The sequence below is a fragment of the Ambystoma mexicanum genome, chromosome 2q (genome assembly GCF_040938575.1).
Source record: "Ambystoma mexicanum isolate Mex_15411 chromosome 2q, UKY_AmexF1_1, whole genome shotgun sequence".
Lineage (NCBI taxonomy): Eukaryota > Metazoa > Chordata > Amphibia > Caudata > Ambystomatidae > Ambystoma > Ambystoma mexicanum.
The window spans coordinates 614,355,188-614,378,482 of NC_090924.1; positions in this window are offsets into that span (position 1 = coordinate 614,355,188).

Consider the following 23,295-nt stretch of genomic DNA (forward strand, 5'->3'; position numbering starts at 1 on the left):
CTATTACAGATTTCAGTTGCATTTCTTTCACGTTTTTTTCTGGCAATTTAGTACTCAGACTATTACCTTGAGAATCCTGCATCGAGTCGAATGGCTGAGAATCCTGCATCGAGTCGAATGGCGGGCCACTCGTCACTTCCTTCACACAATCATCCACAAACATACATTTCACTGCTTCTAAAACGTTGTCACAAATGCCCGTGTTATTCTTAGTTTTTGCTTTCTTAGCCCTCCCTCTTTTTAAAGCTTTAGAGCACCCTTGGTGTTTAGGGGCTTCTCTTACTTTCTCGGCATCATCTCTCCGTTCACACACATAGTTCTGAATGTCATTTAAGCTATTGGTGTTCTTACTACTTAGGCTATCGCAGGCAGACATCGGTTGATGTACGATGACCACTCAACTACTAGCGTCAACAAGTGTTAAAATCCCAGCATCATTATTCTCTTTGGTGTTACAGCCCTTTACTTTAGTGGTTAGGGCACCCACAGTAGCCTCTTCTGCACCTTGATTTGACACTATAGGCTCTAGCTTTAACACACATCCATTTGTAGCTAAGGGAACAGTTTTTGTTCTTTACATCACTGCCTGGGAGATTTTCTTTTTTCGCGTCTTGCTTCAGTATGTTTCTTATAGGGCTATTTTCTAGAGTGTTGATTAACAGAGGAAACGGTATAAGGATCATTCAGCAGTCTTCTCGTTTGTCATCTCTACTTGTGTTGCAACATCAGGTGTATTCTTTTGGGTACGGGTGGGCCTAGTACATGCAGTGGTACTGTGGTCACGGGCAGAGCGTCACCCTTTGTTGATTCTTCTGTGCAGCAGGATCGATTGCACGTCAAGTTTTCTTTCCCTGCTCTTGCATCTTGTTACCAGTGTTAAGCTGTACTCAGTCACTCCCACACATGCAAGGATCAGACGGAGTCAGCGCTGCGGTGAACCTTCTTTATTCACTCCCTAACACTCTCTGCCCCTCTCTCCCTCAGCCCCCTCCCCTTCCGCTTTCCTCCCGCACTTTCTGTGTTGCCCCTCTTAAATAAGCCGTGTCCCTTTTATTCATGTACAACACCTCCCCCGTACTTAGCATGAGAGTCCAGTTACATCTGTTCGATGAGCCTCACTGGTTTCTTTATCGTCCTCGGGGGTCTGCCTGGTGATTCTCGGCTTTCGCCGGTTGATTCCACCGGGGGCTCTGATTCTTCTCCCGCGCTGAGGTTTTCGTTAGGTGTCTCCTGTGTTTCAGGTTCTTCCAGATATAGCTTTCGGAAGAAGGATGAGTTGCGAGTGATGTCTCCTAGTTCCCCAGTCGCTGTGATCATGGGTCCTTTGATAGCTGTGATGACTCTCGGCTCCGAGCTGTATCGGGTGTCCGTTTTCTTGCGCTGTGTTTGTCGCACCAGGACGGTTTGCCCAATCTCTAGTTGTTGTTCCTTTGCTCTCCTTTTCATGTCAGCCCATTGTTTGGCTTTCCTCTTCTTTTCGGCGTCTCGTTCTCTGATTGCTAGGTCTTCTTCAGGGGTGTAGTCCTCCCATCGGGGAATGCGTGTCCTGGGCTGATATCTCACCATGAGCTCTGCTGGTGACTTTCCCGTCGCGTCATGTTGAGTATTTCTGTAACTGCGGAGCATGCTGCAGATGGCTTTTGAATGAGGTGTGTGCTCCGCTGCTGCCTTTTGTCTGGTTAGTTTGATGGTGGCCATAAACCGTTCCACCATCCCGTTGGCTTGTGGCCAGAGAGGTGTGATCTTTTGGTGGTGGAACCCTAGGTGGCTTGCAAAGTTCGCAAATTCTCTTCCTTGGAATGGAGATCCGTTGTCGGTCTTGACAACATTGGGGATGCCCCATTCTCTGAATAGTTCGTCCACTATGGGCGCGGTCTCCACAAATGACGTTGCAGGCGTTTGTTTAACGAAGGGGTATCTCGAGTATTCGTCTATGACTACTAGTAGGTATCCCTCCTCTTCTAGCGGTCCATAGAAATCCATCGCAACCTTTTGCCAGGGTCTTGTCGGGAGTGTGGTTAGTTGTAGAGGGTTTGGGTTTGGTCCTTTCGCTGCTAGTTGGCAGGGTCTGCAGTGCCTGAGCATGTCCTCTACTATTACGTCCATGTAGGGGAACCAGACATATTTCCTGAGAAACCGCTTTGTATTGTCTATTCCCCTGTGGCCTTCATGTGCCAGCGTAGCTAGGGTTTTCCTTAGGTCTCTTGGTGCTACTAGCCTCTTTCCGCGTAGCAGGAGTCCTTGGTCAGTGGCTACGAGTTCATCATGTATCTTGGCCAGTCGGTCAAGTTCCTTCTGGTCTGCATCCTCCATTTCAGTTCCCTCCATTTGTTGGACTGGGTGAGGGAGATGGCGGCTCTGATTGTTGGGTCGGCTTTGCTCCTTTCTTCGAACGTTGCGGTTGAGATTGTGGGTGGCATGGCGTTAGATGATAGATATGAGACGTATTCTGTGGCTTCATGGGCTAGGGTGTCGTCCTTGTCCAACAGTGGATGCCTGGATAGATAGTCCGCTGGGTTGGCCTCTCCTCCTGGTTTGTGGACAATAGCATAATCGTACTCTTGCAGTCTTATTCCCCACCGCTCTATGCGGGGCGGCATTTTTGTTTTGGGGTTCCCAAAGATCGATATTAGGGCTTGGTGGTCCGTTACTAGGGTGAATCTCCGGCCGATGACAAAGTGGTGGTATTTCTCGCATGCCCATACTGCGGCCAGGCTTTCCCTCTCTGCTTGAGAGTAGGCCTTCTCGGTGGGTGACAGGGCTCGGCTGGCATATGCAACTACTGCATGATGGGCGTTGTCTACGGTGTCGGTCTGGGCAAGGATGGCCCCTAATCCCACTGACTGGCGTCAACTGTAATGATGGTGTGCCAGTCTGGACGAAAGTATGCTAGTTGTCGGTTGTTGGTGAGACCTTCTTTTATTACCATGAACGCTTCCTGGCAGGGTGCATCCCATATGAATGGCTGATTCTTCTTTAGGAGGTTGCGGAGCGGGTCGGTTGTTGTGGCGTAGTTTGGGAGATAACGCGCACAGTATCCCGCCATTCCTAGCAGGGAGCGTAGCTCTGCAGTGGTCGTAGGTGCTTGGAGATCCGTGATGGCCTTGATCTTGTCCGGGTCGGCTGTAATACCTTTGTTTGAAAATATGTGTCCGAAGAATTTGAGGCTTGTCTTGTTGATATCGCATTTGGACTCGTTGAGAGTCAATCCCGCCTCATGTAGGATGGAGCAGATGTTCTTGAGGGCCTTGTCATGTTGCTCCTGATCTCTTCCAAATATTAAAATGTCGTCACTATAGTTTAGTGCATTCATCTCTGATGCTATGAGGCGTCTTATGGTCTCTTGGAAGATCTCAGCGGCGGACGATATGCCGAAATTTAGCCTTTTATATCGAAATAGGCCATCGTGCGTTGCAAATGTAGTGATGGGACGTGAACTTGGGTCCAGGACAAGCTGATGATAGCCCTGATTGAGGTCAAGTTTGGAGAAGAATCTCGCTTGGTTTAACCTGATCAACATGTCTTGGGCCTGGGTGTCTTTCCCTCTGGATGGCGGTGTTCGGGATGCGCATGTCAACGCATATGCGGAGACGACCGTTGTCTTTGGGAACTATTACTATTGGCGATACCCATGGTGTTGGTCCTTCTGCTTTCTCTATGATGTCATTGAGAAGGAGAAGTTGGATTTCCTTCGATACTTGTTCCTGAAGGTGGAAGCCCACTTTGCGTGGGTGTTGTGGTACTGGTCTGATGGTATCGTCGACGTGTAGTTTGATGCTTGATCCTTTTAGCATGCCCACTCCTTCAAATAGTTTGGGGAATTGGCTCTTGAGGTCTCCTTTCGCCAGGGGTCTGTCCATCATTGCTCTGATGGATCCGCGTGGTAGTGGTAGTCCCTCTATTACTTCTGACTGGTCATAGTGCAAGTCAATCAGGGCGAGTGCATTGGCTGTTCGGTAGCTGAGGAGACAGCGGCCGATGGATGGGCTCCTTATGACGTGTATCGTGGCCATTACTGTGATGTCTCTGTGCCGTAGGTCACATTGGAATTTTCCTTTGGAAGTCATCGGTTGGGCCGCTCCCCATTGAAAGATGTGTGTCTTGGATTCTTGCAATGGGTACAGGGAGGCTATTCCACGGTAGATGTCCTCGTTCATGACGTTCACCGTCGCTCCCGTGTCAATGATGAATCTGTTTCTAGTATTTCCCATCTGAACCGTCACTCTGGGAGCTGAGGTGTCTTCAGTTTCACTACTGAGGAGGCATACGTATTCTCTGTCGTAGCCATCTTGTAGGTATTGAGCCTGTTCATTTCCTCCTGGTCGATATTGTGGAGGGGGGTTGAGGTATGGGTCTTTGTCCTGATCACACGAGTCTGAGGTTTCTACTTTGTAGGTCATCTCGTGTTCCAGGCTTTGCATGAAGTCGCTCTGGTGGATGTCATATAGTTCATGGTCTTTCCTATCTTCAAGGGCTCTTACAGTGTTTGGGCGTTGATAAGCACTCGTGGAGGATGGTGCATTCCTTTCTATCTGGCGGTGTTGCTCTGTGTGTGTTTCCATCGTGCGATTGGCAGGCCGTGGGCGTGTTGAACCACCTTCCGTTAGTAGTTCCTTGCACATCACTTGGAAATGATTTTCCATTCCACACCTCATGCACCGTTGGCCAATGGCAGGGCATGGGCCCCTGTGTGGATACTCGAACCCACAGCGGTAGCATTGGCGGTCGCTTTGTGTCCGCTGTGTCAGGTACCTTGGATTTATCCTTGTCGGTGGACCTGAGTGTCGGGTATAGGGGTGGACTGCTGCTATCACCTCTCCTTTTTTGGGGTTCTCGATGGCTGCTGCCTGAATGTCCACTCGCTCGTAAACCCTGGCTAGGTCCAGTACTTCTTTTAGGGATAGGGGTTTCTTCAGGAGGTGCTTCCGGAACATCAAGGATACGCACCCTTCTATTATGCGTAGTCTGATGGCTTCTTCGTCATTAAAGTTGGCGAAGTCGCATTTCGATATTTTCCTTTGAAGGCGAATGACGAATTCTCCTATTGATTCGTGGGGTAGTTGGCCGCATTGGTTGAAGGTGTATCTCTCATAGTCACGATTGGGTGAGATAACGAGTTTTTCATTTATGGCTTGCAGGAGTTTAGCATATGTGGTGCGGTCTTGTAAGGGGATCGTGCGTATGATGTTTTTGATTTCCCTCCCTGCAACATTTGCGAAGATGCTTAGTATGTTGGGAGGTTGTTGTGTGCCGATGGCACCCACAAAATCCTCAAACTCCTCCATCCACTCTTCCCATCTTTGGCCCTGGTCGTGGTGTGGATTTAACGTGAATGGGGCGGGTCTCCTCATTAGGCTTGCATGAGAGGAGGATACCTCTGGTGGTGGTGCTGGTGGTTGGGCATTGGGATCTACCATATCTGGGGCCGACATGATGTTGTCGCTTTGTTTGCTTTGGTTGGTCAGGTGGCTTGTGGGCGTTGGTCGCAGTTTTCTCTTGGCACTGTGACTTCCTGTGCATGTGTGTCCAGGTTCCCTCTTGCTATGCGGGTGTGGTGCAAAGCTCCTTGTGGTGGAGGGTTTTCTTTCCTCTCACCAATCCTTCATGTGTCACTTGGGGAGGCACAGGGTTTTTTTTTTTTTTTGTGGTTCTCCTTTGAGTGTTTTTTTTTTTTTTTTGGTAGTGTCACGTGTGGGAGACACGGGGTTCTCCCCCTTTTTACGATCGCCCTTTTCCGGCACCTTGTTTGTTGTTCGGCGCCGTGTGTTTCCGTGGAATGTCACGTGGGAGACACAGGGTTTCCTTTTCCCCTTTATGTGATTTCCCTTGACTATGTGTTTGTGCAATGTCACGTGTGGGAGACACGGGGTTCTCCCCCTCTTTACGATCGCTCCTTTCCGGCACCTTACTTGTTGTTCGGCGCCGCGGGCCTGCGGGTCTTCCTCGCAGCTGGTGCTCTCTCTCCCAGTCTTTCAGGCCTACGGGCCTCCCCTTCGCGAGGTGGATGGCCTCTTCACGTCCGCGGGTCCTCTGCGCCGTCGGCGTCCTCCTTCTTTCCTCTTCAGGCCTGCAGGCCTCACCTACCCGAGTCGCACGGGCCTCCACCAGCTCTCCTCCTTCACGATTGTCGTTGGGCACACGGACCCCTCCCGGTTGCTGCTGGTCGCGCGGTCTCTCCCGCAGGGCTCACGCGCCGTTTCTCCGAGATTGCCGATTAGCACACGGGCCCCCCCCGGCTGCTGCTGAGCACACGGGCCCTCTTGCAGGGTTTACAGGCTGCTGCACTCTTGTGGGCGCACGGGCCCTCGCTATTTCTGCTGGGCACACGGGCCCACCAACAGGGCGCTCGGGCTCCTGTTATGTCACAGGGCGCACAGGCCCTTTCCCCCTGCTGGGCACCCGGGCCCACCTGAACTGCTGGGCGCTCCGGCCCCTCACGGTTGCTGGGCTTACCGCCCTCCTGCTACTGCTGCCGGCACCCACAGGTTCGCATCGGCTTCGTCGCCAGTGTTAAGCTGTACTCAGTCACTCCCACACATGCAAGGATCAGACGGAGTCAGCGCTGCAGTGAACCTTCTTTATTCACTCCCTAACACTCTCTGCCCCTCTCTCCCTCAGCCCCCTCCCCTTCCGCTTTCCTCCCGCACTTTCTGTGTTGCCCCTCTTAAAGGAGCCGTGTCCCTTTTATTCATGTACAACAACCAGGAGCATCAGTGGGTGTTTGACTATTTCAGACATTGCCTCTGATGCGATACTTTGAATGCCAACGTTGGGGTTATTATAAGGTTCCCCTTCTGCCCTTGATACACTCTTATATATGGCTTATTGAGATTGTCACATTCTTGCATCACATTCTTTTGCATTGTTTTATCAGGATATTTAAGCAGTTTTGACTACCGAGTGCGTGGGGCTGCAGTATAACACTGTGCTAGTTAATCATTACTGCGTGTAACCCAGTTGGTGGTGTGTATGGAGTTGCACACTACCAGCCGCCAAAAACCCTATATTACACCTAAAAACAACCTCCAAATATTGATTCAGGGAATGGGTAGCCCTGGTATTGACTCCCAAACAAGGAGTATAACCGTGCTTGCAAACGTAACATAATTAGACTTTTGACCCAGTGACTTTGGCCTTACTTACTGAATGCAAGCTAGCCAAAATGACTACGTTTTTCAGTAAATTTGAACACCCAACGGAAAAGCTTGGAGCAGTAAGTCTCCCAAAGATGACAGTGCAAGAGACTGAAAATAGCTCAATAGAAATCATGGAAGAACCAAGCGCTGCATTTCCTTGCATAAGAAGCACATTGTTCGCTCAAGCACTGCTTAGCCCCCAGTTAAACTCAGATGTGCTGGCAGCAAGAGCAATTAGTGCTGATTCTATACGAGAAGACAAAGGAACAGAGTGTATGAAATAATGCCTGATTAATACGTTTGATGAGGCTCGAATGGGAAAGAGCGATGAGACGAAAACCAACATTTCTCGCGGAGTGAAATATAATGTAATTGCATTAAGTAACATAGCTGCGAGCAATATTCCTACCAGACTGTGCGTAAATCAAGGCGTTGACAACAAGGCAATAGATACGATTGTAGAGAAACAATGCGCTATGATGACTAAAGCATCATCTACTAGTTCTGATGAATAATATTCCTTCAAAGACACGCTTTCCCCCCTATCTAGTAGATGACTTTTGTTCAGATGGCAAAGTGTTACGAAGTTCGTTGGTCGTGTAGAGTATGAACAACCCCTCTGTCCCCAAGAAACACCCTGACGGTTTAGTAATATCGTCAGTGTGAATATTAAGGCCACAGGTGGAAGTCCGGAAAACCAGGACGCGGGAACAGCCGGAAGAGCCCCTTGAGCGCTGTAAGGAAAGGTACAGTGGTTAAGTAAAGAAACAGGGCCCGAATACCTTTATGTGCATAACCTCAAAATCCCTGAATACCTGTGAGGTCTTGGGTCAAGGCGTGGGTCTCCTAGCTGTAGCTGGAACAAGCTGTAGGGTAGAACAGGTAACCACCTATTTGTAGGACTGAGGCCCTAGCCAGTGAAGGGTTAAGCAAGTGGAGTCCGTGGAGCAAGCGTGGGTCGGTAACAGGCAAATCCAAAGTACATGAAGGGCTAGGCAAGAGGAATCCGTGGAGCAAGCGTGGGTCGATGATAGGCAAATCCAAAAGTACTTGAAGGGCTAGGCAAGAGGAATCCGTGGAGCAAGCGTGGGTCGGTAACAGGCAAATCCAAAAGTATTTGAAGGGCTATGCAAGAGGAATCCGTGGAGCGAGCCGAGGTCAGAATCAGAGCAGGTCCTTGAACGAACAGAGAACGTCACGTGATCCAAAACAAGACAGCTGTGAAGCAACGCCCTCGGTTCACAGACTCCTTTTTTCCTCGGAAGGGTCGTACGTCGGGTCACGTGTGATGCGAACCGAAAGTGTTGCCATGCTGCTAGGCAACAGAAGTCACGTGATCCGTGAAGCGCCGGGAAGCGCCGGTCTCCGCAAGGGATGTGAGTTCCTGGAATGACGGAGCCTCCAGTTGATCTGCCACCGCCGTGAGGGGCGATAAACACCCGTTACCCCAAACCTGTCATGCCGTGCCCTGCTGTGTGCGACGTGAGTGGGGAGCATAATGCATGAGTGTCGGGGAGTGCTGGAATGGGTAGACAAGGAGGGGCGAGCGGAATGGTGTGTCCGCGGTCTAGGTAGCGGTGTGACAGAATCCCCCCTCAAAGGCCCACGACCCCGTGGGCTAGCAGGATTGTCCCTATGAAAGCGAGAAACCAGAAGCGGAGCCTGGACATCCGGGGAGAGAACCCAAGAGCGATCCTCGGGACCATAGCCCAGCCAGTCCACCAGGTATTGAAGCCGACCCCGATGGAAACGGGACCCAAGGATGGCACTGACCTCATAAACATCCTGAGAAGCCACCGAGACAGGAGCGGGCGGGACCAGGACACGGGTAGGAGCAAGGTAGGGTTTCAGGAGAGAAGTATGGAAGACCGGGTGAATCCTCCAGGAAAGGGGAACCGAAAGCTTGAGAGCCACGGGATTCAAGACCCTGGAGATCTTATAAGGGCCCACAAAACGAGGCAACAACTTGCGACAACCAGGGATCCGCAAATGCCTGGTCGAAAGCCACACCCGGTCACCCACCCGATACTCCGGGGCTGCAGCCCGTTTACGGTCAGCCTTCTTCTTCATAACTGTTTGGGCCTCACGGAGATGGACCAAGGTCTGGGCATGGACACCGGCCAGATCACGAACACAGGCATTAGCAGCGGGAGTAGCAGAGGGAAAATCAGGAAGTGGAAGGGCACGTGGATGCTGCCCGTATAGAGCATAAAAGGGCGAGAAACCAGTGGTCGAATGACGGGAGTTATTGTATGCAAATTCAGCAATATACAGTAGTTTGGCCCAAGAGTCCTGGTACTGGAGGGACAAACACCGCAAATACTGCTCCAGAGCCTGATTTACCCGCTCGGTCTGCCCGTCGCTTTCGGGGTGATAAGCCGAAGAGAAGCGAGCATCGATCCCCAGAAGTCTGGTGAGAGCGCGCCAGAAACAGGACGTGAATTGTGACCCACGGTCTGATATGATGACCTGTGGCAAACCAAAGAGACAGAAGACAGATCTGAAGAATAAGCGAGCCAGGGCTGGAGCAGATGGTATACCAGTACAGGGGATAAAGCGGGCCATTTTGGTGTACGAATCGACAATAACCCATATGGTATCGTAGCACTGCTTGCGGGGTAGGTCAGTGATGAGATCCATCGAGACGGTGTGCCATGGTCTGGGAGGTACGGGTAGCGGCAAGAGTAGCCCTAAAGGCCGTCCTTTGCGTGTTTTACATTGGGCACATATGGAACAAGTGTTAACGTAATGTTCGACGTCTTTTCTCATGGAAGGCCACCAGCACCAGCGTTGCAATAGGTCCAGAGTACGCTGTTGCCCGGGATGGCCGTTTACCGCAGCATCGTGTGACCATGTTAACGCCTGGTTGCGTACGTCACACGTAGGAAGGAACAATTTATCGTGGATAAAAGGTAACCCCTCGTGAAGGGCAATGTCCCATTCGTTGAGTGCCTGAGGGTTCTGGGAAACCCAACGCCTGATGTCAGTAAGCATGGTGGGGGATGGAGTACAAGTACAGATGACATGGCCCTTTCCTAGCAGTGTGTCGGGGTACACAGACAAGGACTCCCCTCCGGGAGAACGGGATAAGGCATCAGCTTTACCATGAATGCGTCCTGGTCTGTGCTTGACCACAAAATCGAAAGCGGCAAAAAACAAATGCCAACGCACCTGTCTGCTGTTTGCACATTTTAGAGAGGCCAGGTCCTGTAGGTTTTTGTGGTCTGTATATACCACTGTCTGATGTTTTGCTCCCATGAGATGATGACGCCACGTTTGTAAAGCATCCTTGATGGCCAATAACTCTTTTTCAGTTACCGTATAGTGTGATTCAGCCACCGAGAACTTACGTGAGTGATAGGCCACTGGATGAAAACAACCCGTGGTCGGGCATGGTTGAGACAACACTGCGCCTAGAGCAAACGAGGAGGCATCTGCCTCCAGAACGTAGGGGAGATCGGGATCAGGATGCTGCAAAACAGGGGCGGACACGAACCTGGCCTTGAGTTCCCCAAAAGCCTTCTGATGAGTGGAGGTCCAAGTGAACGGGACCAGGGGGCTGGTCAGAGTGGTCAGTGGAGAAACAATAGAAGAGAAGCCGACGATGAATCGCCGGTAAAAATTTGCGAAGCCGAGAAAAGACTGGAGTTGTTTCAGAGTAACGGGAGTCGGCCATTCAGTGACGGCATGGACCTTAGATAAATTCATGGACAGGCCTCCAGGGGATATGTGAAAGCCCAGAAATTCCACTTCCTTGGAATGAAATAGACACTTTTCAGGTTTGGCAAACAAGGCATTAGCCTTAAGGCGAGAGAGCACTTCCCTAACATGCCCGACGTGTTCCTCCAGGGAGGATGAATAGATCAGTATATCGTCCAGATAAACCACCACGAACGTATCCAGGATGTCCGAGAATACGTCATTGACAAAACGTTGGAACGTGGCAGGAGCATTACAAAGCCCGAAGGGCATCACAGTGTATTCGAATAAACCCTGTCGGGAGCAAAACGCCGTCTTCCACTCATCCCCAAGCCGCATGCGAACCAGATTGTACGCCCCTCTGAGGTCCAGCTTGGTAAAAACGGATGCTTTAGTCAACCTGTCCAGTAGCGTGGATATGAGCGGAAGAGGGTACCTGTTCTTTATAGTGATGGCATTTAGCCGTCTGTAGTCCACACACGGACGGAGATCGCCCTCTTTTTTCGGCACAAAGAAGATCGGACTAGCAGCTGGAGAACAAGAAGGACGTATATGACCCAATTCCAGTGCTTTCTGTATGTAGTCCTTAAGGGCTTGCTCCTCTGACCGTGACAACGAATAAATCCTACCCCTGGGAATAGGAGCATCCGGAACCAGGTCGATCGGACAATCGTACGGTCTATGAGGGGGAAGGCCCTCAGCAGTGGCTTTATCGAACACCATGTGAAAATCGTGATAGGCCGCAGGTATGTTGGCTGTGACAGCCCCCACAGTGTGTGAAGGCACAGGGTCCGAAACCGTGTCGTTGAGATGGGTGGCGGTCATGGCACCAAGAATCGAGGCAGGAGTGGACAGTGAATCTGTGTCGATGAGACAGTAATGTTGACACAGATCCGACTCGAACGTGACCTGTCCGTTGCCCCAATTGATCAACGGATTATGTTGCCGTAACCATGGTATTCCCAGTATGATGCCGAACAGTGGTGTGTTAATCAGATCAAATACCAAGGTTTCTCTATGGTTGTTTTGAATCACCACTTCCATAGGAGCAGTTTGGAACCTGATCGGACCGGAAGATAGCGAAGTACCGTCCACAGCATGTACTGGTTCTGGATGTTCCTTCCTAACCAGGGGCAGGTTGAGACGATGGGCCAGGGAAATATCGATGAAACAACCAGTGGCCCCGGAATCGATCACAATATGGACTATGTGTTTGATCTCCCCAGTGGGTTTTAGCAGGGCATGGACCTCTATCGGTCTGACAGGGCCAAAGGCAGGTTCGGAGGGGGTCAGAGATAGGCTCTCCGGTGCCCCCTGGATCATGGGCGAGCCCTCGGAAAACCCGATGCTTTGTTCTTGGGGCGTCTGGGGCATTCCCTTACAAAGTGTCCGTTCAACCCGCAATAAAAGCAGGCATTGTCATTTCTCCGGCGTTCTCGTTCGGATAGGGTTATCGGACTACGGACACCTCCTATTTGCATGGGTTCAACAGGGGCGGTGGATATGGGATGTCCAGAGTGGGCAGAAAAAGACGTTTCGGCCCTTCTCTCGGATCTCCTTGCGTCTATTTGTAACGCAAGATCCACCAAATCCGAGAATACCGAGGGAAGGGCAGGAACCGCTGAGAGAGCATCTTTCATGGAGTTGCAAAGGCCACGGTAGAATACGATTGCTTTTTTCTCCTCTGGCCAGGATGTCTCAGCAGCGAGTTGGTTATACTTAGTAATGTACTCTATCAAAGTTTGTTTGCCTTGTGTTAGATCTAGGAGTTCGAGGTCTCTGGAGTGGGCTTTATACCGTGTATCAAAGACATTGGCCATTTCTGATACAAGAAGATCGAAGTCATAGAGGGCGGGATGGTCGTTCTCTAGCATCGGATTGGCCCAGGTGGCCGCTACCCCAGACAAATGGGATAGAAGAAATGCGGCCTTTGTAACAGAATCGGGGAACGCTAAGGGTCTACACAAAAAGTGTAGCTTACATTGATTAATGAAAGTACGATACCTCCGAGGGTCCCCCTGGTAACGTTCGGGGGCAGCAAGGGGAACAGGCGTAGGAAGCAGTATGGGAGTGGGTGCAGGAGCCATAACCGGGGCTGGTTGGTCTGAGGGGACTGTGTCACCGAATTCAGCATCCGAGGGTAAAGGAAAACGTGTGCTTTGGAGGGCATCCAGACGGTGGTGTATTGCTGCCGTGGCGGTAGTCATGTCGGTCCTAAGGGCCGCCACAGCTTGTAACAAGGCGGTCACTGGATCCCCGGCGGAGGGATTCATACTCTGGACGACCAAAAAAGGGCTTCACAGTCTGTTACTAAGTTCGTTGGTCGTGTAGAGTATGAACAACCCCTCTGTCCCCAAGAAACACCCTGACGGTTTAGTAATATCGTCAGTGTGAATATTAAGGCCACAGGTGGAAGTCCGGAAAACCAGGACGCGGGAACAGCCGGAAGAACCCCTTGAGCGCTGTAAGGAAAGGTACAGTGGTTAAGTAAAGAAACAGGGCCCGAATACCTTTATGTGCATAACCCCAAAATCCCTGAATACCTGTGAGGTCTTGGGTCAAGGCGTGGGTCTCCTAGCTGTAGCTGGAACAAGCTGTAGGGTAGAACAGGTAACCACCTATTTGTAGGACTGAGGCCCTAGCCAGTGAAGGGTTAAGCAAGTGGAGTCCGTGGAGCAAGCGTGGGTCGGTAACAGGCAAATCCAAAGTACATGAAGGGCTAGGCAAGAGGAATTCGTGGAGCAAGCGTGGGTCGATGATAGGCAAATCCAAAAGTACTTGAAGGGCTAGGCAAGAGGAATCCGTGGAGCAAGCGTGGGTCGGTAACAGGCAAATCCAAAAGTATTTGAAGGGCTATGCAAGAGGAATCCGTGGAGCGAGCCGAGGTCAGAATCAGAGCAGATCCTTGAACGAACAGAGAACGTCACGTGATCCAAAACAAGACAGCTGTGAAGCAACGCCCTCGGTTCACAGACTCCTTTTATCCTCGGAAGGGTCGTACGTAGGGTCACGTGTGATGCGAACCGAAAGTGTTGCCATGCTGCTAGGCAACAGAAGTCACGTGATCCGTGAAGCGCCGGGAAGCGCCGGTCTCCGCAAGGGATGTGAGTTCCTGGAATGACGGAGCCTCCAGTTGATCTGCCACCGCCGTGAGGGGCGATAAACACCCGTTACCCCAAACCTGTCATGCCGTGCCCTGCTGTGTGCGACGTGAGTGGGGAGCATAATGCATGAGTGTCGGGGAGTGCTGGAATGGGTAGACAAGGAGGGGCGAGCGGAATGGTGTGTCCGCGGTCTAGGTAGCGGTGTGACACAAAGGGCTAGTGAATGGGGAGAAAGACGGACCTTTGAAGTTAGGAGAAAGGTTTGAAATTGAACCCATCACAGGTCAGATTGTTGTTAAGCAAATGAAATTAGTTGTAGACAAGCCTTCCTCAGAGCCAATAGCGAAGATAAATCAAGAGAAAAGTACACCTAGGAAGGTATTAGATTATTCTAGCAATGCCAGCTTTGTGAGCATGAATACAGACAAACTGTTCCAAGCCTTAGAAAATACATTGGCGACATTGGTTGAAAAATGTGATTCAATTAAAGGCAAACTAGATATTCACTCTTTATTACTCTGAGATTAGTAAAAAAGAAAAGAAAAGATGTAAAGACTCTGGTACTAGTACATATGTAGAATTAGCAGAAGAAAAGCTACCTGTACGTAATAAGGTTGAACAATTAGCTGTTGAGTATGTGTCCAGTGAGAAAAATAATGAATATACAATATCTGAATATTTTCCTATTAAGAAAAATATAAATACAGTTAAATCAACAGGCATTAAAGGTAAGAGTAAAAACGTAAGCAAACAAAAATTATTACCGAAGAAAGAAAAGATACCACCAAGGCGTGACATACATCACTAAGCAAGTGCGTGTGGCAACTAACAGTTGTATAACTGATACCAGACGAACGCCGAGCATCAACAATATTGTGCCATTTTTGCCAGGGGAAACAAAAACATTTAAATCAAACATGCTCTAAACCCTTGTCTATATTTAAGGAACCGAACTATGTAGGTGATCATATTGCTGCGATTCATGAATCATGTGAGCAAGCTAGTTTGGTAGCTAAGGCAAAGAGAGAAAACATTTTTGATACATCAGACATGAGAGCATTTTTAGCCAAGTCTACATAAAAACCACCTCTAAACTGCCAGATCCATGGCATGGCTCTGGAAAGATAAGAACAAAAAGAAAAGTAGGAAAGATATTGGGATAGTTGATGGTATTCTAATAAATATGCATACGTTATTTGAAACTCAGCAACGATCCCAACCAGCATCTGAATTAAAAGTAAGAGATAGTAATAGAATAGCAGATAATGGTAGATGGAATTCCCATAAAACAGTGAGATTATAGGAAAATATCAATAAGGATGCTGAAGTGATGCACATGAACAATGCTGATTAGATAACAGACCATATACATGCTCTACAAATTGAAAACCTCGACTCTCCTGATCTAATTATTCTAAATAGGCAACGATTACTTAAGTTGTGTGAATCTATAGTACCACTGCATATGATTACGTCCAGTGACTTTAAAATTGTTGGTCAGGTGGTGTCCTCTGGTAAAGTAATTACAAATATATGGTGCACAGACATAGCCACCCATGAATATATTTTAAGTCATGGAACGCTATTTGAGAACCTTGGTTATAATTGTAGAGAAACCACAATGCCCAAAGTAAAAAATGTGACTAAATCGACCCCTCATGTTGTAAATCAGAAAAGACTAGATCCAAATATGGAGACTAGTAATAAATCTGCTACGATAGCTAAAGATCTTTGCACTGCATTACCGAAACACAGCACTGTGACACCAAAAAACGTCATAGATAATGAGCATCTCGACGGATATTGGCAGTGTTTGCCTGCAGTCTTTAGATCACATTTTGAACATCGACCCTGATGAACGTGATATAGTTCTATCCTGGAACACACGAGGGAACTCGCATTATACTAGTGACAATGGTCTGTTAGGAAATATTAACAAGTTTTGTGTAGTAGCCTTACAAGAAACCTGGCTAACGGATACATGTGACACTGATGGACGATGTACTTTTCAAAGCAAAGCAATACAAGGATTAAGAGGGTGACCCAAAGGAGGTTTACTCACATCTATTAAACATCCTTGGGTTGGGAAGTTAATAAAATGGTCTACAAGTATGGTCCTGGCAGTAATGGTCGAATGTAAACTGTCACAAATGTCCTCCTTTGTTGTAGTGAATGTATATAATCCACCGAATGCTACTTTTAATAAGGCAAGCATAGCCATGATAACGAGAATCCTATTTGAGATTGGCTGCAATATTCCCATTATTATAGTAGGCGATCTGAATACAATGATAATCTATTCTAATGAGCAGAAATCAGACCCTTTTAAATCAGAGCCAATCACCACTGGGTTCTCTACTAGAGTAGGGAAAACGTGGGTCACCCTGTTCAATAAACATCAATTGATAGTTCTCAATGGGAACACAGCAGGGGACTGTGATAATAGTGCTACCCATGTAAGTGGCCCAAGCCTGAGTACCTTGATTACATGATTGTTAACAAAAGTGCCTATCCATTGTTATAAGATATGGCACTTGGTTGCTGTGATGAAAGTGAACATCTTCCTCTTTACCTTTTATTATCTACCAAGAAAGAGAACATTGAAAATGTGCATCAAATGAATGGCACCATTGGTATAAATGCAGCAGGTAATAGAATGATTTGGAACACTACAAAACTTGAAAAAGGGAAAATTATAGCAGAACTTCAACTTACGTAATTTGTAGAAATGACTGAAATATCCCTCCATGATCAATCCAGCACGTTGATTATGCAATTCAAACAACTGACTGAAACCATAAAAGCAGCAATAACCGTAAAACGGAACTATAGGTCGAATAGTGAACACTGGAATTCAGCGCATGGAAAAAACCATATGTTTGATGCCGAAAATACACGATGCAAAATAAATACTTGGAGTCATAATAAGAGAGCTCCAAAATGACAAAAGTACAGATGCTGCTCCCACCATACGCATTGGCAAAAAGCAATATAGATTATGGCTTGGACACCATCGTAAAAATTGGCTTTTCAATCAAAAAATAAAAATAGCCAAGTGTTACAGAGAATTCTCATATATGGCTGATTTCCCCTACCTAATGAGTTCCTCAGCAGCTTTGCTGGATTTCTAGGGTTTATTTTTTTCACCTGGTAAGAGTGAGCCTTTTTCCCACTCTTACATGTGTTTTGCTGTGTGTGTTTTTACCATTTGTGTGATCTTGGGCTCTGGAGCCTCACCTACTCCATGAGCGTCATTTGTATGTGTGTTACACAGCACCTTCAGTGCAGTGACACAGGGTTGTCTTTTATACTTCCCACTGACTCAATTTTTCTGGGACTGACTACTGTCTCCCAGAAACATGTAAAGTTGCCATTAACTTTATGTAGTCTATTTAAATCACAGACCCAGTACAACCCATCTTGCATGGAATATTGGAAAGGGTTCATTCTTATCCCTTTTTGTCTGTTTCTCTTGGAGCACTGTTTTGCTCCCTTTTCATCAAGACTTGGCTGGTGGCAGTGGTAACTACCCTATTTTTCATACCGCGGTTATCTTAAATAACCATGGTATTGTTTTAGGCTATTTTATTAGCCTCAAACATAAACCCGCTTGACCAAATATATTTTATTTCGGCTCCGGCTGAATTTATTCGCCATTTTTTTTTGTTAAAGTCTTTCTCGCGTTTTACTCTGCATGCCAAACCAGGTTTGGTCCCTATGTTCGCCGTCTTTTCGTGGGCTTCTGCACAGAAGCCCTCCTTAAGGCACCTGAAAGTCTGGGTAGGCAGGTTGTAAGGGAGGGGTTTTAGGACCCCTGCCATAGGTAACCCAAGTCGTACTCCTGTTTGATTGGCTGGGTGACTGTCCTTGCCAGGACAGCCACCCTGCTGTGTGATTGACAGCCATGCTGTATGAATGGGGGAAAACTGCATAAAAAGCAGGTTTCTGGGACTGGAAAGGTAGAGTCGCCACTGGAACGAAAGAACCAACGAGGAGCTGATGGAAGAGGAGCTGATGGAAGAGGACCCCTACAATGACTGAACCGCCTGGTGAAGCCCTGCTGCAGGTCCGAATCTTCAGAATCCGACGACAGAAAAGATCCTCCAGGAAACTTCTTCCCTTGAGCTGGTGGGTCCAACCAGTTCGCCCAAACTGCAAGCCAGGACCCCTCCTCTGGTCGAATTCGTTGTACAGGGCTCCAGTGGGCCGGGTAGCCAGGATGGTCGGACGCTTTTTGGGTTTTAAGAAGTGCACCTTTTATTCATTGTTTTCGCTGTGCTGCTGGTTTCTTCCCTGGGTAGTGCAGGACCCTCCAGTCTTCCTACTTCTTGTTAGGCCGACAGTCGCTGCAGGAACCTTGAGCCTGCAGGAACTACCAGGAACGTCCACCTCAGCTACAGCTTCTTCTCTGTTTTAAGGTACTGTGCAAATCCGGTTGTTTGTTTCGTTCAACCGCGGTGAAAGTGTTTTAAATCTTTCTCCAATCCGAGGGCTTGTCCTTCTCTTCTCTTTGAACTGACTTTTCTGCCAACCAACCTAGTCCGAAACCCGTGGCACGAACTTTACCACAAACTACCCTGAACCGTGTGATCTTGAGCAAAAGACTTTTGACCTAGTGACTTTGGCCCTAAGCCTTTTTTACCTGATTCTATCACTGTAGTTCCTCTTGCTCAATTGCCCTGAGTACTTACCTGTTGGTGTGGCTCAATTTCTATTAACTTTGACTTTTCTTCCCTTTTAAAGTTGCTGGAGTGCCATTTTGCTCCCACTTTGTGAGCTTAACTTGTCTGGAAATTATTGGGAGTGGTGTTGTGTATTAAGAGTGTGGTTTTTAAACTGCTAATAATAGTGAAATGTTATATAACTGAAGAGTAAAATAAATGTATATTCTTTTACTTGGAAACCTTGAGTCAGTGTTTGTTTGAATCATAGTAATTGCTGTCCTTTGTGTAACTATTTGATACTGCTCACTTACTCTTGAGATCAGTCTGGCTGCTTAGCCATCGCTACCACTTTAACTGTGTAGTACAGGCTTGTACCAAAGGTGAATTTGTACTGTCACTTGTAGTCTTAATTGTGTGTGGTGTTCCCAAAGGGTACTGCATATAATTCTGCCTAACACCAAGGAATGTCGGATATCATTAATAACACTAAAAAGAAAATGTTGCCCATCAATAGTGTTCCTGAGTTTGATTGGGTAGATCATGTTAAGAAGACACTTGGTACCATGGCGAATGATGACGTAAGAAGTTCTAGAGAGGCTAAGGTATGCCGTGGACTTTAAGAATCTTCCTAATTCGAGAGCAGTAGGCCTGGATTGCATGTGTAATGCTTTGTTGCATTTATCAACTTATAAATGGGCTCAAGCTTTAAACATCCTATTTCAATGGATTGGAGCAAATGGCCAAATACCAGACTCATGGTGTAAAAGCATCTTATTACCCATCTATAAAAAAGGCAAGTGGAAAGATCCCGCCAACTATAGGATGTTGGCGATGCTGGACATTCCAGCTAAAATATTCGCCAAAATTCTATTCATAGAACTGAATCAGTGGATTTCATCTCACCACATTCTACCCCTGTATCAGTCAGGTTTCAGAGTAGGATCGTCTACCTCTCACAATATTGCAATTTTAGTAGCTGCAATTGAAAATTCCTGGAAATGTTGAAGGCTACCAGTATATGTAGCATATGTTGGCTTTACAGCTGCCTTCGATACAATCGTGCGCAGCCAGCTATGGGCTAAACTTAAAGCCTGGGGTATTCCTTATGGACTAGTATATATATTCCAACTACTATATACGAACACATCAGTGAGAGTATGCCTTGACACTGAAGGCAAATTGTCAGAGTCCATACCAACACAGCATGGAGTGAAACAAGGTTTGTACTAGCAGCAACGCTCTTCAACCTCTTCCTTGCTGACTTAATGCAAGATGATCTAGAGCCCTTTATAAATAACATAAAGATTGGAACATCAAGGCTTGGTTGGCTAGGTTACGCTGACAATCTCGTTCTGCCTGACTACACACCTAAAGGTCTCCAAATTAAGCTTGATGCACTTGAACGATTTGCTACCATGAATCATCTTACTATCAATATAGGAAAAACAAAACTAATGAAGTTTCATGTAATGAAGTTTCATGGTCAAGCAAAACCTGGTAACAAAAAGAAGAGCAAGTGGTCAATAAATAGTCAAATGATTGAGATAGTAGACCAATATCTGGGAGTCATTATCGATGATAGGTTGTGCTGGAAACCGCATTGGCTTGAAACTAAAAGAAAAAACATGATGGCCACTATGGCATAGAGCAATTTTATAGGATGTCAAGGTACATTTTCTTTAAATACCATCCTAATGTTATATGAGATTGTGTCTTGCTTACTATATGGGGTGGAAATTTGGGGACGTTTCTTTTCTAAAGAATTAGAGAAATTTGAATCAAAAATCCTAAGGATATTATTGCGAATGCCTAAACATGTTCCTCGAGAATATATCTTATTAGAATGCCACCTAAATAGGATACGCAGTAGAGTACAATATATGATGGCTATGCTATATGATGGCTATGCTATATGTGAAACTGTCCAGATTAAATAATGATACATTATTGTGAAAGAACAATATGAAGTGCTGAATAATAAACGGGACATAATGACTATCCACAGATTGTACCTAACATATATTAAATGGGCAAATGAAGATGTTCATAGTTGGCATCTATATTCTATTACTAAAATTAAACAACTACTGAAATAGATACAAACACCCCCTCAGAGGTATCCTTCCTTTCCTCTCCTTCCCCCAGAAGCTCACTGTCTCTAGAGCCCTGGTTCTCTCGAAGTTGGACTACTGTAACAGCCTCTATCTAAATCTGCCTGCCTCTACTCTCTGCCCTTTGCAACTCATCCAGAACAGGACTGCAAGACTTGTCCTTGGCCTCAAGCCCAGGGACCGTATCTCTCCAGGACTGAAATCGCTACACTGGCTCCCAGTGGCTGCGAGGATTAAGTTCAAAACCCTCTGCATTGTCCACAAGGCCTTCTGGGGCCTTGGGCCAAAATACCTTCAACTCTCTCTTCCTAAATATCTTCCTTCTCGAGCTCTTTGCTCATCCGCCTCCAACTCCCTCAGGGTCAGCCACTTCTCCAAGCAACGAGTTGGGGGTAGATCTCTCTCCGCAGCAGGGGCCTCCCTCTGGAACAGCCTTCCTGCCTCCCTGAAACTTGAGAACCATCTCTGGTTCCGGAAGCACCTCAAAACCTTCCTCTTTGCCTCCGCTTTCTCTCCCCCTCTCCCCTGCTAAAATTACTGAAACTGCACTGAATCTGCAACTGGGCCACTCACCGAACTTCCGTCCTTGGCCCAGCCACTCTCCCCTGGACTGCCTCCCTGGCAACCCCAGCACTGTGGGACTGTCTCTGTATCCCTACAGCCCCCCTTACCAGCACTTGTCTGCTCTTGCCAACACCTGGCACTTATTATTTATTTTTGTTATTCTACTAACCCTGTACTGCACTTCCCCTCTCTCTTGCCCCCTTGCACTTGTCTCCTCCCCTCTACCCTTGCACTTGCACAATCTGAATGACACCTGGCCTAGTAGGATCGTTGTCTGTCTCCCCTTGTTCCCCCCCTGCCTCGTCGCGCCTTGAAACACTTGTGTATAGGTGCGTTATAAATGCCATATCAAAATATGGTTAATTTGACGACCAAAACTATTAGTGGCATATCAGATGGCTTTTCCTGATTGTAAAACTATTAGAAGGTACTTGTTGTTTACATTTTACTTGTGCGATACTTTGGAAGTTTTAGGTGCTAAAGTAGGAATTCACAAAACATACAGATATTGCAAATTGTGTGGTACAAACACGATTGAGTCAGCCAAACACATTTTATGTGACTGTGAGAGACTCTGTTCTCTATGCGATCTAAATATTTGCTAGCATATGATAACTCTAAGAACAATGCTAATGTAAGGGAAATATGGGAACAATTAAACAGTAATGACATGAATTTGATCTATCATATGATGACATTTTAATATGTAGTTTTATTGATTTTAAATAATTGTCTCTTGGACTCTCTGTTTTTTAAATAGAACATTTTTATCATGAGTAGTTTTTAAACTGTTAAAGATGTGTATTTTTGTAATTTATGAAATTGTGTGTATATGGAAAGCCTTGTTGGCTGTGTGCATATTATCAATCAATAAATAAATAAATAATTCCATTATGGTGATTGTAGATTACTTTTCTTAGCAAGCTCCTATTTTTCCTTGCGTACGGGTACCCAACGCAGGGGAATTGACTAGATTGTTACTACAGCACCTTGTGTGATTGCATGGTCTTCCACGGTCTATAGTATCTGATCCTGGATCACAGTTTACGTCCAGGTTTTGGCTGGCTTTTTGTCAGATGTTGTTGGGAATCTCCGGCGTCCTATCCACAAGTTATCACCCACATACAGACGGACAAACAGAGAGAGTAAAAAAGACGATGGAACAGTTCCTGCGTTGCTTCATTGCTGGTGGCATGAAGTCATGGGTTCAGGCTTTATGGTTAGCGGAATTCTGTTATAACATCTCAGATCATGCATCATTGGGTATGTCACCTCATGTGTGCTTGTACGGGTAGGAGTTAAATATGCTGCCAGAGGTTCTCCCATATAACAACAAGATACCAGCAATAACAGAGCATAAGCAGGAGTTCCTAGAATCAGACAGAGTACTCAGCAACCTCTGGTGAGGGCTAATGAATGGTATAAGGAATACACGGACAGAAGAAGGGCAGAGGGTCCTAAGTATGTTGTGGGAGATAAAGTGTGGCTGTCTACATAGAATATTAAGCTGGCGGGATCTCAAAAACTTCTACCACGATACATTAGGCATTATGCTATTGTGAAATGTGTGTCTAAAACATCACTTCGATTGAATCTTCCAGCGAACTTATAATAAATCAGATTTTTCATGTTTCTTTAGTGAAACTTGCAGTTGCTTCTGCCCAGCCCCAGAGACCACCGGTACTATTGGAGGATGGAAATGGGGAGAGTGAGGTTCACTGAATTCTGGAATCGAGGAGGAGACGCAATAGGTCGTGGTATCCTATTGAATGGGCAGGGTACGGTCCTGTGGATAATTAGTGGGAACCGGCTGAGATGGTTCATGCTCCAAGACTGGTAAGTTTGTTTCATCAATTGTATACGGACAAACCCACAAGTAAGGACTGGGGATGGTGTTGGGTTGGTTTGCTGTGGCAGGAGCCATAATATCCGGGCCAACAAGTTGTGGCGTTGTCAAGTAGTTGGAGCGGGTGTCTGCAGGAGAAACTACATTTCCCATCGAGACCGGTGGCGGCCA